The sequence below is a fragment of the Ranitomeya variabilis genome, chromosome 3 (genome assembly GCF_051348905.1).
Source record: "Ranitomeya variabilis isolate aRanVar5 chromosome 3, aRanVar5.hap1, whole genome shotgun sequence".
NCBI classification, from domain to species: Eukaryota; Metazoa; Chordata; class Amphibia; order Anura; family Dendrobatidae; genus Ranitomeya; species Ranitomeya variabilis.
The window spans coordinates 661,631,007-661,647,717 of record NC_135234.1 but is presented as its reverse complement, the minus strand read 5'-3'; the positions used below and the strand labels follow the sequence as shown (position 1 = coordinate 661,647,717).

Sequence of the window (16,711 nt, the reverse complement as noted above, 5' to 3'; positions counted from 1 at the left end):
GTCCCAGGCAGAGCACAGGGGCCCCAGGCAGCTTATGGGGCCCCAGGCAGAGCACAGTGGCCCCAGGCAGAACATGGGGCCCCAGGCAGAGCACAGTGGCCCCAGGCAGAGCACAGGGGCCCCAGGCAGAACATAGGGCCCCAGGCAGAGCACAGGGGCCCCAGGCAGAGCACAGGGGCCCCAGGCAGCATATGGGGCCCCAGGCAGAGCACAGGGGCCCCAGGCAGCATATGGGGCCCCAGGCAGAGCACAGTGGCCCCAGGCAGAGCACAGGGGCCCCGGCAGCATATGGGGCCCCAGGCAGAGCACAGTGGTCCCAAGCAGAGCACAGGGGCCCCAGGCAGCATATGGGGCCCCAGGCAGAGCACAGTGGTCCCAGGCAGAGCACAGGGGCCCCAGGCAGCATATGGGGCCCCAGGCAGAGCACAGGGGCCCCAGGCAGCATATGGGGCCCCAGGCAGAGCACAGTGGCCCCAGGCAGAGCACAGGGGCCCCAGGCAGCATATGGGGCCCCAGGCAGAGCACAGTGGTCCCAAGCAGAGCACAGGGGCCCCAGGCAGCCTATGGGGCCTCAGGCAGAGCACAGTGGCCCCAGGCGGAACATGGGGCCCCAGGCAGAGCACAGGGGCCCAAGGCAGAGCACAGGGGCCCCAGGCAGCATATGGGGCCCCAGGCAGAGCACAGTGGTCCCAGGTAGAGCACAGGGGCCCCAGGCAGCCTATGGGGCCCCAGGCAGAGCACAGGGGCCCCAGGCAGCATATGGGGCCCCAGGCAGAGCACAGGGGCCCCAGGCAGCATATGGGGCCCCAGGCAGAGCACAGTGGCCCCAGGCAGAGCACAGGGGCCCCAGGCAGAACATGGGGCCCCAGGCAGAGCACAGGGGCCCCAGGCAGAGCACAGGGGCCCCAGGCAGCATATGGGGCCCCAGGCAGAGCACAGCGATATTTTGGACCACTGTGCGGTGTTTCAGACCCCCTGTGTGATGTCTGGGGCCCTGTTCTTAAGTATATTAAAGATTAAAGTAACGTATATTAAAGTATATTATAGATCAAATTTGACACGTTTATGAGCACCATTGAGTGATATAGTCAAGAATGACATAATTTTTCAACATTTTATGGTTTCAAACTGTAAACACTCAGAGTTTTTTTTACTTCAACCAGAAAACCTTAACGGTTCATAAAAAACTTGACTGTTCAGGATATGATAAAAGTCATAGTATTCTGAATCTTTAACTTATAAAGATACCTTTACATGGGGTGATTATTGGTTCCAGAGAGGCTTTCGGCCGATAATCGTACACATGGCTGGTGACAGGACAATACAATATAAACGTTCAAAGGTAAACACTGATAACATTAAAATCTAATATATAATTGCCTAGAATACTACTTCCGGCAATTTGTGCCAACTTCCGTGGCTTTGTCCGGAGATAATGTCCGGAGATAAGTGACGTCACCAGCGTCCTACACCCGCTCAGGGTGGACAAAGATATATGCCTTCGTGGTGCGCGGCACTTTTCTGATTGGTTGCCGCCTGCCGCGAGCGACCAATCAGAAATGTGCCGTACTGTCAAGAATTGTCAAGAGCTGGTGAGTGCAGCCATTTTTTGTTCTTTCTTACTATTATTTATTAATTGTATTATTCTTACATTTGAATAAATAAAGTATATATGGATTCTAGACTCCCGATTCTTTAGAATCGGGCTGCCATCTAGTGTAGTATAATTGCCAGACCTGAAATAACAAGCACTTTTCACCTATTGTGTCCCCCCATTTCCTTGTAGATTGTAAGCTTGCGAGCAGGGACCTCACCCCTAATGTCACTGTTTAAATTGTCTTAACTTGTATTGAATTTATTGTATGTACATGTCCCCGCTTAATTGTAAAGCGCTGCGGAATATGTTGGCGCTATATAAATAAAGATTATTATTATTATAGTGTTACAATGTGGTGTAGTGTTAGTGTGGAATAGTGTTAGTATGGTGTAGTGTTACTGTGGTATAGTGTTACAGTGTGATGCTGCGTTTGTGTGGTGTAGTGTTAGTGTGCAGTAGTGTTAGTGTGGTGTTAGTGTGCAGTAGTGTTACAGTGTGATGTGGTGTAGTGTTAGTGTGGTGTAGTGTTAGTGTGGAGTAGTGTTAGTGTGGTGTTAGTGTGGAGTAGTGTTACAGTGTGATGTGGAGTAGTGTTAGTGTGCAGTAGTGTTACAGTGTGATGTGGTGTAGTGTTAGTGTGGAGTAGTGTTACAGTGTGATGTGGAGTAGTGTTACAGTGTGATGTGGTGTAGTGTTAGTGTGGTGTAGTGTTAGTGTGCAGTAGTGTTACAGTGTGATGTGGTGTAGTGTTAGTGTGGTGTAGTGTTAGTGTGCAGTAGTGTTACAGTGTGATGTGGTGTAGTGTTAGTGTGGTGTAGTGTTAGTGTGGAGTAGTGTTAGTGTGGTGTAGTGTTAGTGTGGAGTAGTGTTAGTGTGGTGTAGTGTTAGTGCGACACTCCTCTGTCTGCCTCCACTTGAGGTGAGCTATGTAAAGTTTGCTGCTCCCCTCTGCAGCTTTCCCCTCACGAGCAGACCCCCTATTAACCATTCGCTGCCCACTCCATTATTAGATGCCTCACACTCATCAGAATGAGAACCAGAACTTCTCAAGAACTGGCTGAAGGGACGGTTGATAAAGAGCGACCTCCCTCCTGAGCGGTGAATGTGAGCCGCCCCCAGCCCGCGGTGTCCCTGGTGTGCGGCGGAGCAGTGTGCGCGCTCTTTCTCCACGCTCCCCGGCCACCTCTCTGCTCACAGTTCTATGTACGGGGCCGGCGCGCGTTGCGGAGGCTCCAAGATGGCGACGGCCGCAGTTCCTCCTGCTGCAGCCTCCCCACCTCTGCAGTCCGGCGGCGCAGGCTGCAGGGACTCTCTCTAGAGTGGGCCAAGTAAGTGAGAGACGGACACTTCCAGAGACTTACAGGAGCCGGGACACGGGAGGAAGGGGACCGCGGGCACAGGACGAGGCTGGGGCTGAGTGACGAGCACAAGTGCAGCGGCGGCCGCTGGTGATAGCGGGGCCCGGGATGGGGGAGGGGAGGAAACTGCCGCAGAGACGTTACTGCCCTGAACTTCACGAGTGTGAGGCCTGACAAGGCTGCACATGACTGCGCCTCGGGGCTGCATACACCGGACGGCGGCTCCTGCGCTCTCCTGCAGCCCCTCCTGGTAACTTACCAGCAAGTGTCCCTGAGCGCGGGCAGGGCGGCCATGGGATCGCAGGGTGTCATCACTTTCCGTGCCTGCCCCTCCCTGGCAGGAGACGGAACCCGCACATGTGATGGCCGGGGGGCTGCACGCTGAGGGCGCGCTCTGCTGCACTCCTGCCGGAGTTTGGAGCCGGGGGTCCCCTGTGGTGTCGGGGGATGCGGGTGTGGTGCCGGGACTGTGCGGCGGGCGGTGAGTTGTGCGGGAGCTGTGCGGGCTTCCCATGCACTGCAGTATTTTCCTCCTGAGCCTGTGGCCCTTACGGTCTGCAGTGAGGCTGCAGGATGGCAGCATTGCAGGGCACGGATGGCGGAGCAGGCGGCCTCGTGTGTGGCCGTGATGCCCGGTGCGGAGACGTCACATTCCCGGAGGGCAGCACTCGGCTCTGCGGGCACCGTGCGCTCTGCAGACGGTGAGGTGGTCCCGGCAGCGCCGCTGCTTGTGTGATCGGTGAAGTTGTTGCTGCAGGGCTGTCCGTGGAGTTCTCCGTGCTGCTGCCAGGCGTGTGACGGTGCATCATGCCAGGCGTGTGACGGTGCACTCACGGGCTGCTGTCCCCCGGTCTCCTGTAAGGTGGGCCCAGGGGACTGTGGATGCGGTAGTGCTGAGTGGACGGCTACATGCAGGTGGGGAGCGTGGCGTGGAGTGTGCCGCTGTGTGGAGTGGACCATGCGGGGATGTGACTGCACAGCAGCCTGGCCTTATCGTGCCCTGGACATTACACCGGCCGGATTATCAGGGGCTACATGTACTTGCTGGTGCAGGACTGTGTGTGAATGGTGGCAGTGCAGGGACCTGAGTGCAGGGAGCAGCTTCATATAGTGGTGCTGAATGGACAGCTCCCCACATGGGACCAGCCTGTATAGTGCTGAATGGACAGCTCCCCACATGGGACCAGTCTGTATAGTGGTGCTGAATGGACAGCTCCCCACATGGGACCAGTCTGTTGTATAGTGGTGAATGGACAGCTCCCCACATGGGACCAGTCTGTATAGTGGTGCTGAATGGACAGCTCCCCACATGGGACCAGCCTGTATAGTGCTGAATGGACAGCTCCCCACATGGGACCAGTCTGTATAGTGGTGAATGGACAGCTCCCCACATGGGACCAGTCTGTATAGTGGTGCTGAATGGACAGCTCCCCACCATGGGACCAGTCTGTATAGTGGTGCTGAATGGACAGCTCCCCACATGGGACCAGCCTGTATAGTGCTGAATGGACAGCTCCCCACATGGGACCAGCCTGTATAGTGCTGAATGGACAGCTCCCCACCATGGGACCAGGCTGTATAGTGGTGAATGGACAGCTCCCCACATGGGACCAGTCTGTATAGTGGTGCTGAATGGACAGCTCCCCACATGGGACCAGTCTGTATAGTGGTGAATGGACAGCTCCCCACATGGGACCAGTCTGTATAGTGGTGCTGAATGGACAGCTCCCCACATGGGACCAGTCTGTATAGTGGTGAATGGACAGCTCCCCACATGGGACCAGTCTGTATAGTGGTGAATGGACAGCTCCCCACATGGGACCAGTCTGTATAGTGGTGAATGGACAGCTCCCCACATGGGACCAGTCTGTATAGTGCTGCTGAATGGACAGCTCCCCACATGGGACCTGGCTGTATAGTGGTGAATGGACAGCTCCCCACATGGGACCTGGCTGTATAGTGGTGAATGGGCAGCTCCCCACATGGAACCAGCCTGTATAGTGGTTAATGGACAGCTCCCCACATGGGACCAGTCTGTATAGTGGTGCTGAATGGACAGCTCCCCACCATGGGACCTGGCTGTATAGTGGTGAATGGACAGCTCCCCACATGGGACCAGTCTGTATAGTGCTGAATGGACAGCTCCCCACATGGGACCTGGCTGTATAGTGGTGAATGGGCAGCTCCCCACATGGGACCAGTCTGTATAGTGGTGAATGGACAGCTCCCCACATGGGACCAGTCTGTATAGTGGTGAATGGGCAGCTCCCCACATGGGACCAGTCTGTATAGTGGTGAATGGACAGCTCCCCACATGGGACCAGTCTGTATAGTGGTGAATGGACAGCTCCCCACATGGGACCTGGCTGTATAGTGGTGAATGGGCAGCTCCCCACATGGGACCAGTCTGTATAGTGGTGAATGGACAGCTCCCCACATGGGACCAGGCTGTATAGTGGTGAATGGGCAGCTCCCCACATGGGACCAGTCTGTATAGTGGTGAATGGACAGCTCCCCACATGGGACCAGTCTGTATAGTGCTGAATGGACAGCTCCCCACATGGGACCACTCTGTATAGTGGTGAATGGACAGCTCCCCACCATGGGACCAGTCTGTATAGTGGTGAATGGACAGCTCCCCCATGGGACCAGTCTGTATAGTGGTGAATGGACAGCTCCCCACCATGGGACCAGGCTGTATAGTGCTGAATGGACAGCTCCCCACATGGGACCAGGCTGTATAGTGGTGAATGGGCAGCTCCCCACATGGGACCAGTCTGTATAGTGGTGAATGGGCAGCTCCCCACATGGGACCAGTCTGTATAGTGGTGAATGGGCAGCTCCCCACCATGGGACCTGGCTGTATAGTGGTGAATGGACAGCTCCCCACATGGGACCAGTCTGTATAGTGGTGAATGGGCAGCTCCCCACATGGGACCAGTCTGTATAGTGGTGAATGGACAGCTCCCCACCATGGGACCAGGCTGTATAGTGCTGAATGGACAGCTCCCCACATGGGACCAGTCTGTATAGTGGTGAATGGGCAGCTCCCCACATGGGACCAGTCTGTATAGTGGTGAATGGACAGCTCCCCACATGGGACCAGTCTGTATAGTGCTGAATGGACAGCTCCCCACATGGGACCAGTCTGTATAGTGGTGAATGGACAGCTCCCCACCATGGGACCAGTCTGTATAGTGGTGAATGGACAGCTCCCCACCATGGGACCTGGCTGTATAGTGGTGAATGGACAGCTCCCCACCATGGGACCAGGCTGTATAGTGCTGAATGGACAGCTCCCCACATGGGACCAGGCTGTATAGTGGTGAGTGGGCAGCTCCCCACATGGGACCAGTCTGTATAGTGGTGAGTGGGCAGCTCCCCACATGGGACCAGTCTGTATAGTGGTGAATGGACAGCTCCCCACATGGGACCAGTCTGTATAGTGCTGAATGGACAGCTCCCCACATGGGACCAGTCTGTATAGTGGTGAATGGACAGCTCCCCACCATGGGACCAGTCTGTATAGTGCTGAATGGACAGCTCCCCACCATGGGACCAGGCTGTATAGTGGTGAATGGGCAGCTCCCCACATGGGACCAGTCTGTATAGTGGTGAATGGACAGCTCCCCACATGGGACCAGTCTGTATAGTGGTAAATGGACAGCTCCCCACATGGGACCAGTCTGTATAGTGGTGCTGAATGGACAGCTCCCCACATGGGACCAGTCTGTATAGTGGTGCTGAATGGACAGCTCCCCACATGGGACCTGGCTGTATAGTGGTGAATGGACAGCTCTCCACATGGGACCAGCCTGTATAGTGGTGAATGGACAGCTCCCCACCATGGGACCAGTCTGTATAGTGGTGAATGGACAGCTCCCCACCATGGGACCAGTCTGTATAATAGTGAATGGACAGCTCCCCCACCATGGGACCAGGCTGTATAGTGGAGAATGGACAGCTCCCCACATGGGACCAGCCTGTATAGTGCTGAATGGACAGCTCCCCACCATGGGACCAGTCTGTATAGTGCTGAATGGACAGCTCCCCACATGGGACCAGTCTGTATAGTGGTGAATGAACAGCTCCCCACATGGGACCTGGCTGTATAGTGGTGAATGGACAGCTCCCCACATGGGACCAGCCTGTATAGTGGTGAATGGACAGCTCCCCATCATGGGACCAGTCTGTATAGTGGTGAATGGACAGCTCCCCACCATGGGACCAGTCTATATAGTGGTGAATGGACAGCTCCCCACATGGGACCAGCCTGTATAGTGGTGAATGGACAGCTCCCCACCATGGGACCAGTCTGTATAGTGGTGAATGGACAGCTCCCCACATGGGGCCTGGCTGTATAGTGGTGAATGGACAGCTCCCCACCATGGGACCTGGCTGTATAGTGGTGAATGGACAGCTCCCCACCATGGGACCAGTCTGTATAGTGCTGAATGGACAGCTCCCCACCATGGGACCAGTCTGTATAGTGGTGAATGGACAGCTCCCCACATGGGACCTGGCTGTATAGTGGTGAATGGACAGCTCCCCACATGGGACCAGCCTGTATAGTGGTGAATGGACAGCTCCCCACCATGGGACCAGTCTGTATAGTGGTGAATGGACAGCTCCCCACCATGGGACCAGTCTGTATAGTGGTGAATGGACAGCTCCCCACATGGGACCAGTCTGTATAGTGGTGCTGAATGGACAGCTCCCCACCATGGGACCAGTCTGTATAGTGGTGCTGAATGGACAGCTCCCCACATGGGACCAGCCTGTATAGTGCTGAATGGACAGCTCCCCACATGGGACCAGCCTGTATAGTGGTGAATGGACAGCTCCCCACCATGGGACCAGTCTGTATAGTGGAGAATGGACAGCTCCCCACATGGGACCAGTCTGTATAGTGGTGCTGAATGGACAGCTCCCCACCATGGGACCAGGCTGTATAGTGGTGAATGGACAGCTCCCCACATGGGACCAGTCTGTATAGTGGTGCTGAATGGACAGCTCCCCACATGGGACCAGTCTGTATAGTGGTGAATGGACAGCTCCCCACATGGGACCAGTCTGTATAGTGGTGCTGAATGGACAGCTCCCCACATGGGACCAGTCTGTATAGTGGTGAATGGACAGCTCCCCACATGGGACCAGTCTGTATAGTGGTGAATGGACAGCTCCCCACATGGGACCAGTCTGTATAGTGGTGAATGGACAGCTCCCCACATGGGACCAGTCTGTATAGTGCTGCTGAATGGACAGCTCCCCACATGGGACCTGGCTGTATAGTGGTGAATGGACAGCTCCCCACATGGGACCTGGCTGTATAGTGGTGAATGGGCAGCTCCCCACATGGAACCAGCCTGTATAGTGGTTAATGGACAGCTCCCCACATGGGACCTGTCTGTATAGTGGTGCTGAATGGACAGCTCCCCACCATGGGACCTGGCTGTATAGTGGTGAATGGACAGCTCCCCACATGGGACCAGTCTGTATAGTGCTGAATGGACAGCTCCCCACATGGGACCAGGCTGTATAGTGGTGAATGGGCAGCTCCCCACATGGGACCAGTCTGTATAGTGGTGAATGGACAGCTCCCCACATGGGACCAGTCTGTATAGTGCTGAATGGACAGCTCCCCACATGGGACCACTCTGTATAGTGGTGAATGGACAGCTCCCCACCATGGGACCAGTCTGTATAGTGGTGAATGGACAGCTCCCCCATGGGACCAGTCTGTATAGTGGTGAATGGACAGCTCCCCACCATGGGACCAGGCTGTATAGTGCTGAATGGACAGCTCCCCACATGGGACCAGGCTGTATAGTGGTGAATGGGCAGCTCCCCACATGGGACCAGTCTGTATAGTGGTGAATGGGCAGCTCCCCACATGGGACCAGTCTGTATAGTGGTGAATGGGCAGCTCCCCACCATGGGACCTGGCTGTATAGTGGTGAATGGACAGCTCCCCACATGGGACCAGTCTGTATAGTGGTGAATGGGCAGCTCCCCACATGGGACCAGTCTGTATAGTGGTGAATGGACAGCTCCCCACCATGGGACCAGGCTGTATAGTGCTGAATGGACAGCTCCCCACATGGGACCAGTCTGTATAGTGGTGAATGGGCAGCTCCCCACATGGGACCAGTCTGTATAGTGGTGAATGGACAGCTCCCCACATGGGACCAGTCTGTATAGTGCTGAATGGACAGCTCCCCACATGGGACCAGTCTGTATAGTGGTGAATGGACAGCTCCCCACCATGGGACCAGTCTGTATAGTGGTGAATGGACAGCTCCCCACCATGGGACCTGGCTGTATAGTGGTGAATGGACAGCTCCCCACCATGGGACCAGGCTGTATAGTGCTGAATGGACAGCTCCCCACATGGGACCAGGCTGTATAGTGGTGAATGGGCAGCTCCCCACATGGGACCAGTCTGTATAGTGGTGAATGGGCAGCTCCCCACATGGGACCAGTCTGTATAGTGGTGAATGGACAGCTCCCCACATGGGACCAGTCTGTATAGTGCTGAATGGACAGCTCCCCACATGGGACCAGTCTGTATAGTGGTGAATGGACAGCTCCCCACCATGGGACCAGTCTGTATAGTGGTGAATGGACAGCTCCCCACATGGGGCCTGGCTGTATAGTGGTGAATGGACAGCTCCCCACCATGGGACCTGGCTGTATAGTGGTGAATGTACAGCTCCCCACCATGGGACCAGTCTGTATAGTGCTGAATGGACAGCTCCCCACCATGGGACCAGTCTGTATAGTGGTGAATGGACAGCTCCCCACATGGGACCTGGCTGTATAGTGGTGAATGGACAGCTCCCCACATGGGACCAGCCTGTATAGTGGTGAATGGACAGCTCCCCACCATGGGACCAGTCTGTATAGTGGTGAATGGACAGCTCCCCACCATGGGACCAGTCTGTATAGTGGTGAATGGACAGCTCCCCACATGGGACCTGGCTGTATAGTGGTGAATGGACAGCTCCCCACCATGGGACCTGGCTGTAAAGTGGTGAATGGACAGCTCCCCACATGGGACCAGTCTGTATAGTGGTGAATGGACAGCTCCCCATCATGGGACCAGCCTGTATAGTGGTCCTGAATGGACAGCTCCCCATCATGGGACCAGCCTGTATAGTGGTGAATGGACAGCTCCCCATCATGGGACCAGCCTGTATAGTGGTGAATGGACAGCTCCCCATCATGGGACCAGCCTGTATAGTGGTCCTGAATGGACAGCTCCCCATCATGGGACCAGCCTGTATAGTGGTCCTGAATGGACAGCTCCCCATCATGGGACCAGCCTGTATAGTGGTGAATGGACAGCTCCCCATCATGGGACCAGCCTGTATAGTGGTGAATGGACAGCTCCCCATCATGGGACCAGTCTGTATAGTGGTGCTGAATGGACAGCTCCCCACCATGGGACCAGTCTGTATAGTGGTGAATGGACAACTCCCCATCATGGGACCAGTCTGTACAGTGGAGAATGGACAGCTTCCCACCATGGGACCAGTCTGTATAGTTATGCTGAATGGACAGCTCCCCATCATGGGACCAGCCTGTATAGTGGTGAATGGACAGCTCCCCATCATGGGACCAGCCTGTATAGTGGTGAGTGGACAGCTCCCCATCATGGGACCAGTCTGTATAGTTATGCTGAATGGACAGCTCCCCATCATGGGACCAGCCTGTATAGTGGTGAATGGACAGCTCCCCATCATGGGACCAGTCTGTATAGTGGTGCTGAATGGACAGCTCCCCACAATGGGACCAGTCTGTATCGTGATGAATGGACAGCTCCCCGACATGGGACCAGTCAGTATAGTGGTGCTGAATGGACAGCTCCCCATCATGGGACCAGTCTGTATAGTTATGGTGAATGGACAGCTCCCCACCATGGGACCAGTCTGTATAGTGGTGCTGAACCCACAGCCCATTTTATGTAACCAGTCTGTAGTGTGGTGCTGAACCCAGAGCCCATTATATGGGACCAGTCTGTAGTGTGGTGCTGAACTCACAGCTCATTACACGGGATAAGCCTGTAGTGTGGTGCTGAACCCACAGCTCATTACACGGGATACGCCTGTAGTGAGGTGCTGAACACACTTTCCATTATATGGGACCAGCCTGTAGTGTGGTGCTGAACGGACAGCTCCCTAATATGAGATTGGCCTGTATCGTGGTGCTAAATCTACAACCCACTACACAGGACGCGCCTGTAATGTGGTGCTAAATGGACAGTTTCCTAATATAAGACAATCCTGTAGTGTGATGCCGAATTCACAGCTCATTAGGAGACCTGCCTGTGAGGTTGTGAATGAACTGTGCTGCAGAATAGTGAGGTGATGAATGAACTGTGCTGCAGAATAGTGAAGTGATGAATGGACTGTGCTGCAGAATAGTGAAGTGATGAATGGACTGTGCTGCAGAATAGTGAAATGATGAATGGACTGTGCTGCAGAATAGTGAAGTGATGAATGGACTGTGCTGCAGAATATTGAAGTGATGAATGGACTGTGCTGCAGAACAGTGAGGTGCTGAATGGACTGTGCTGCAGAATAGTGAGGTGCTGAATGGACTGTGCTGCAGAATAGTGAGGTGATGAATGAACTGTGCTGCAAAATAGTGAGGTAATGAATGAACTGTGCTGCAAATAGTGAGGTGATGAATGAACTGTGCTGCAGAATAGTGAAGTGATGAATGGACTGTGCTGCAGAATAGTGAAGTGATGAACGGACTGTGCTGCAGAATAGTGAAGTGATGAATGGACTGTGCTGCAGAATAGTGAGGTGATGAATGGACTGTGCTGCAGAATAGTGAGGTGCTGAATGGACTGTGCTGCAGAATAGTGAAGTGATGAATGGACTGTGCTGCAGAATAGTGAGCTGCTGAATGGACTGTGCTGCAGAATAGTGAAGTAATGAATGGACTGTGCTGCAGAATATTGAAGTGATGAATGGACTGTGCTGCAGAACAGTGAGATGCTGAATGGACTGTGCTGCAGAATAGTGAAGTGATGAATGGACTGTGCTGCAGAATATTGAAGTGATGAATGGACTGTGCTGCAGAACAGTGAGATGCTGAATGGACTGTGCTGCAGAATAGTGAAGCGATGAATGGACTGTGCTGCAGAGTAGTGAGGTGCTGAATGGACTGTGCTGCAGAATAGTGAGGTGCTGAATGGACTTTGCTGCAGAACAGGGTTGTCAAGTGTCCAGAAATTCCAGGACAGTCTGTAAAAATAGGGCACTTTTTTGACCCGTAAATACATTTTTTTAAGGCGTCTGTGATTTTTTTTTAAGCTAAAGAAGCGTGTACAGATTATTTTGACTGTAATTATCATCATTTCACAATTTTACAATTAATGTAAATTATGTCTTCATATCAGACATATGGGCTGTAGATATGTACCACTGGTAATCTTAATGATTTATTATTATGGTTTTCCAATGTGTAAAATGGTAATTTTTGGTAAGTTATCCAGAAAAAAAAGTTGGCAACGCTCGTATGCAATATTGAGGTCCTGAATGGACTGTGCTGCAGAATAATGTGGTGCTGAATGGACTGTGCTGCAGAATAGTGAGGTGCTGAATGTACTGTGCTGTAGAATAGTGAGGTGCTTAATGGACTGTCCTGTAGAATATTGTGGTCCTTAATGGACTGTGCTGGAGAATAGTGAGGTGCTGAAAGGGCTGTGCTGTAGAATAATGTGGTGCTGAATGGACGTGCTGTAGACTGCACTGATTGTGTAATGTGACACTGAGTGACTTGTGCTGTATGATAAACTGGTTGTGTGGTGTGACACTGAGTGACTTGTGCTGTAGGATACACTCGTGTGGCGTGACACTGAGTGACTTGTGCTTGTGCTGTAGGATACATTGTTTGTGTGGTGTGACACTGAGTGACTTGCGCTGTAGGATACACTGGTTGTGTGGGTGACACTGAGTGACTTGTGCTGTAGGATACACTGGTTGTGTGGTGTGACAGAGTGACTTGTGCTGTAGAATACACTGATTGTGTGGGTGACATTGAGTGACTTGCGCTGTAGGATGCACTGGTTGTGTAGTGTGACACAGTGACTTGTGCTGTAGAATACACTGATTGTGTGGGTGACATTGAGTGACTTGCGCTGTAGGATACACTGGTTGTGTAGTGTGACACAGTGACTTGCGCTGTAGGATACACTGATTGTGTGGGTGACATTGAGTGACTTGCGCTGTAGGATACACTGGTTGTGTAGTGTGACACAGTGACTTGCGCTGTAGGATACACTGATTGTGTGGGTGACATTGAGTGACTTGCGCTGTAGGATACACTGGTTGTGTAGTGTGACAGAGTGACTTGCACTGTAGGATACACTGGTTGTGTAGTGTGACAGAGTGACTTGCACTGTAGGATACACTGGTTGTGTGGGTGACACAGAGTGACTTGCGCTGTAGGATACACTGGTTGTGTGGGTGACACTGAGTGACTTGCGCTGTAGGATACACTGGTTGTGTGGTGTGACACTTAGTGACTTGCACTGTAGGATACACTGGTTGTGTGGTGTGACACAGTGTGACTTGCGCTGTAGGATACACTGGTTGTGTAGTGTGACTGAGTGACTTGCGCTGTAGGATACACTGGTTGTGTGGTGTGACACTGAGTGACTTGCGCTGTAGGATACACTGGTTGTGTGGTGTGACACTGAGTGACTTGCGCTGTAGGATACACTGATTGTGTGGGTGACATTGAGTGACTTGTGCTGTAGGATGCACTGGTTGTGTGGTGTGACACTGAGTGACTTGCGCTGTAGGATACACTGGTTGTGTGGTGTGACACTGAGTGACTTGCGCTGTAGGATACACTGGTTGTGTAGTGTGACACTGAGTGACTTGTGCTGTAGGATACACTGGTTGTGTAGTGTGACACAGTGACTTGCGCTGTAGGATACACTGGTTGTGTGGTGTGACACTTAGTGACTTGCGCTGTAGGATACACTGGTTGTGTGGTGTGACACAGTGTGACTTGTGCTGTAGGATACACTGGTTGTGTGGTGTGACACTTAGTGACTTGCGCTGTAGGATACACTGGTTGTGTAGTGTGACTGAGTGACTTGCGCTGTAGGATACACTGGTTGTGTGGGTGACACTGAGTGACTTGCGCTGTAGGATACACTGATTGTGTGGTGTGACGCTGAATGACTTGCGCTGCAGGATACACTGGTTGTGTGGGTGACACTGAGTGACTTGTGCTGTAGGATACACTGGTTGTGTGGTGTGACACTGAGTGACTTGCGCTGCAGGATACACTGGTTGTGTGGGTGACACTGAGTGACTTGTGCTGTAGGATACACTGGTTGTGTAGTGTGACACAGTGACTTGCGCTGTAGGATACACTGGTTGTGTAGTGTGACACTGAGTGACTTGCTCTGTAGGATACACTGGTTGTGTATTGTGACACAGTGACTTGCGCTGTAGGATACACTGGTTGTGTAGTGTGACACTGACTTGCGCTGTAGGATACACTGGTTGTGTGGTGTGACACTGAGTGACTTGTGCTGTAGGATACACTGGTTGTGTAGTGTGACACAGTGTGACTTGCGCTGTAGGATACACTGGTTGTGTGATGTGACACTGAATGACTTGCGCTGCAGGATACACTGGTTGTGTGGTGTGACAGTGACTTGCGCTGTAGGATACACTGGTTGTGTAGTGTGACACAGTGACATGCGCTGTAGGATACACTGGTTGTGTGGTGTGACACTGAGTGACTTGTGCTGTAGGATGCACTGGTTGTGTGGTGTGACACAGTGTGAGTTGCGCTGTAGGATACACTGGTTGTGTGATGTGACACTGAATGACTTGCGCTGCAGGATACACTGGTTGTGTGGATGACACTGAGTGACTTGCGCTGTAGGATACACTGGTTGTGTAGTGTGACACTGAGTGACTTGCGCTGTAGGATACACTGGTTGTGTGGTGTGACACTTAGTGACTTGCGCTGTAGGATACACTGGTTGTGTGGTGTGACACAGTGTGACTTGCGCTGCAGGATACACTGGTTGTGTGGGTGGCACTGAGTGACTTGCGCTGTAGGATACATTGATTGTGTGGGTGACATTGAGTGACTTGTGCTGTAGGATGCACTGGTTGTGTGATGTGACACTGACTGACTTGCGCTGTAGGATACACTGGTTGTGTGGGTGACACTGAGTGACTTGTGCTGTAGGATACACTGGTTGTGTGGTGTGACACTGAGTGACTTGCGCTGTAGGATACACTGATTGTGTGGGTGACATTGAGTGACTTGTGCTGTAGGATGCACTGGTTGTGTGATGTGACACTGACTGACTTGCGCTGTAGGATACACTGGTTGTGTAGTGTGACACTGAGCGACTTGCGCTGTAGGATACACTGGTTGTGTGGTGTGACACTGAATGACTTGCGCTGCAGGATACACTGGTTGTGTGGATGACACTGAGTGACTTGCGCTGTAGGATACACTGGTTGTGTGGTGTGACACTGAGTGACTTGTGCTGTAGGATGCACTGGTTGTGTGGTGTGACACAGTGTGACTTGCGCTGTAAGATACACTGGTTGTGTGGATGACACTGAGTGACTTACGCTGTAGGATACACTGGTTGTGTAGTGTGACACTGAGTGACTTGCGCTGTAGGATACACTGGTTGTGTGGTGTGACACTTAGTGACTTGCGCTGTAGGATACACTGGTTGTGTGGTGTGACACAGTGTGACTTACGCTGTAGGATACACTGGTTGTGTAGTGTGACACTGAGTGACTTGCGCTGTAGGATACACTGGTTGTGTGGTGTGACACAGTGACTTGCGCTGTAGGATACACTGGTTGTGTGGATGACACTGAGTGACTTGCGCTGTAGGATACACTGGTTGTGTAGTGTGACACTGAGTGACTTGTGCTGTAGGATACACTGGTTGTGTAGTGTGACACAGTGACTTGTGCTGTAGGATACACTGTGTAGTGTGACACAGTGACTTGTGCTGTAGGATACACTGGTTGTGTGGTGTGACACAGTGTCTTGTGCTGTAGGATACACTGGTTGTGTGGTGTGACACAGTGACTTGTGCTGTAGGATACACTGGTTGTGTGGTGTGACACTGTGTGACTTGTGCTGTAGGATACACTGGTTGTGTAGTGTGACACTGACTTGTGCTGTAGGATACACTGGTTGTGTAGTGTGACACAGTGTGACTTGCGCTGTAGGATACACTGGTTGTGTAGTGTGACTCTGTGTGACTTGTGCTGTAGGATACACTGGTTGTGTAGTGTGACACAGTGACTTGTGCTGTAGGATACACTGGTTGTGTAGTGTGACACAGTGACTTGCGCTGTAGGATACACTGGTTGTGTGGTGTGGCACTGTGACTTGTGCTGTAGGATACACTGGTTGTGTAGTGTGACACTGAGTGACTTGCGCTGTAGGATACACTGGTTGTGTGGTGTGACACAGTGACTTGTGCTGTAGGATACACTGGTTGTGTGGTGTGACACTGTGTGACTTGTGCTGTAGGATAACTGGTTGTGTAGTGTGACACTGACTTGTGCTGTAGGATACACTGGTTGTGTAGTGTGACACAGTGTGACTTGCGCTGTAGGATACACTGGTTGTGTAGTGTGACACTGTGTGACTTGTGCTGTAGGATACACTGGTTGTGTGGTGTGACACAGTGACTTGTGCTGTAGGATACACTGGTTGTGTAGTGTGACACTGT

General features: G+C 52.7%; 1 protein-coding gene and 1 long non-coding RNA gene across 7 annotated transcripts in view; one reads left to right on the top strand and one right to left on the bottom strand.

Annotated features, from left to right (window-relative positions):
* Nucleotides 1-3,311, bottom strand: part of LOC143816899 (uncharacterized) — a 163,934-nt gene extending 160,623 nt beyond the window's left edge. The window contains exon 1 of one of the 2 annotated variants that reach the window (XR_013224013.1): nucleotides 3,215-3,311. This is a non-coding gene — a long non-coding RNA (uncharacterized LOC143816899). The remainder of the gene's footprint in view (nucleotides 1-3,214) is intronic. The other variant, XR_013224012.1, reaches the window with a different exon arrangement.
* Nucleotides 2,695-16,711, top strand: part of SCN8A (sodium voltage-gated channel alpha subunit 8) — a 346,005-nt gene continuing 331,988 nt past the window's right edge. For 2 of the 5 annotated variants that reach the window (XM_077297856.1, XM_077297855.1), the window contains exon 1: nucleotides 2,695-2,925. The gene's annotated coding sequence lies outside the window, so the exon portion shown is untranslated. Of the gene's footprint in view, nucleotides 2,926-3,148; nucleotides 3,206-3,309; nucleotides 3,437-3,562; nucleotides 3,657-16,711 lie in introns of those variants that run through there. The other 3 variants (XM_077297858.1, XM_077297857.1, XM_077297859.1) reach the window with 3 other exon arrangements.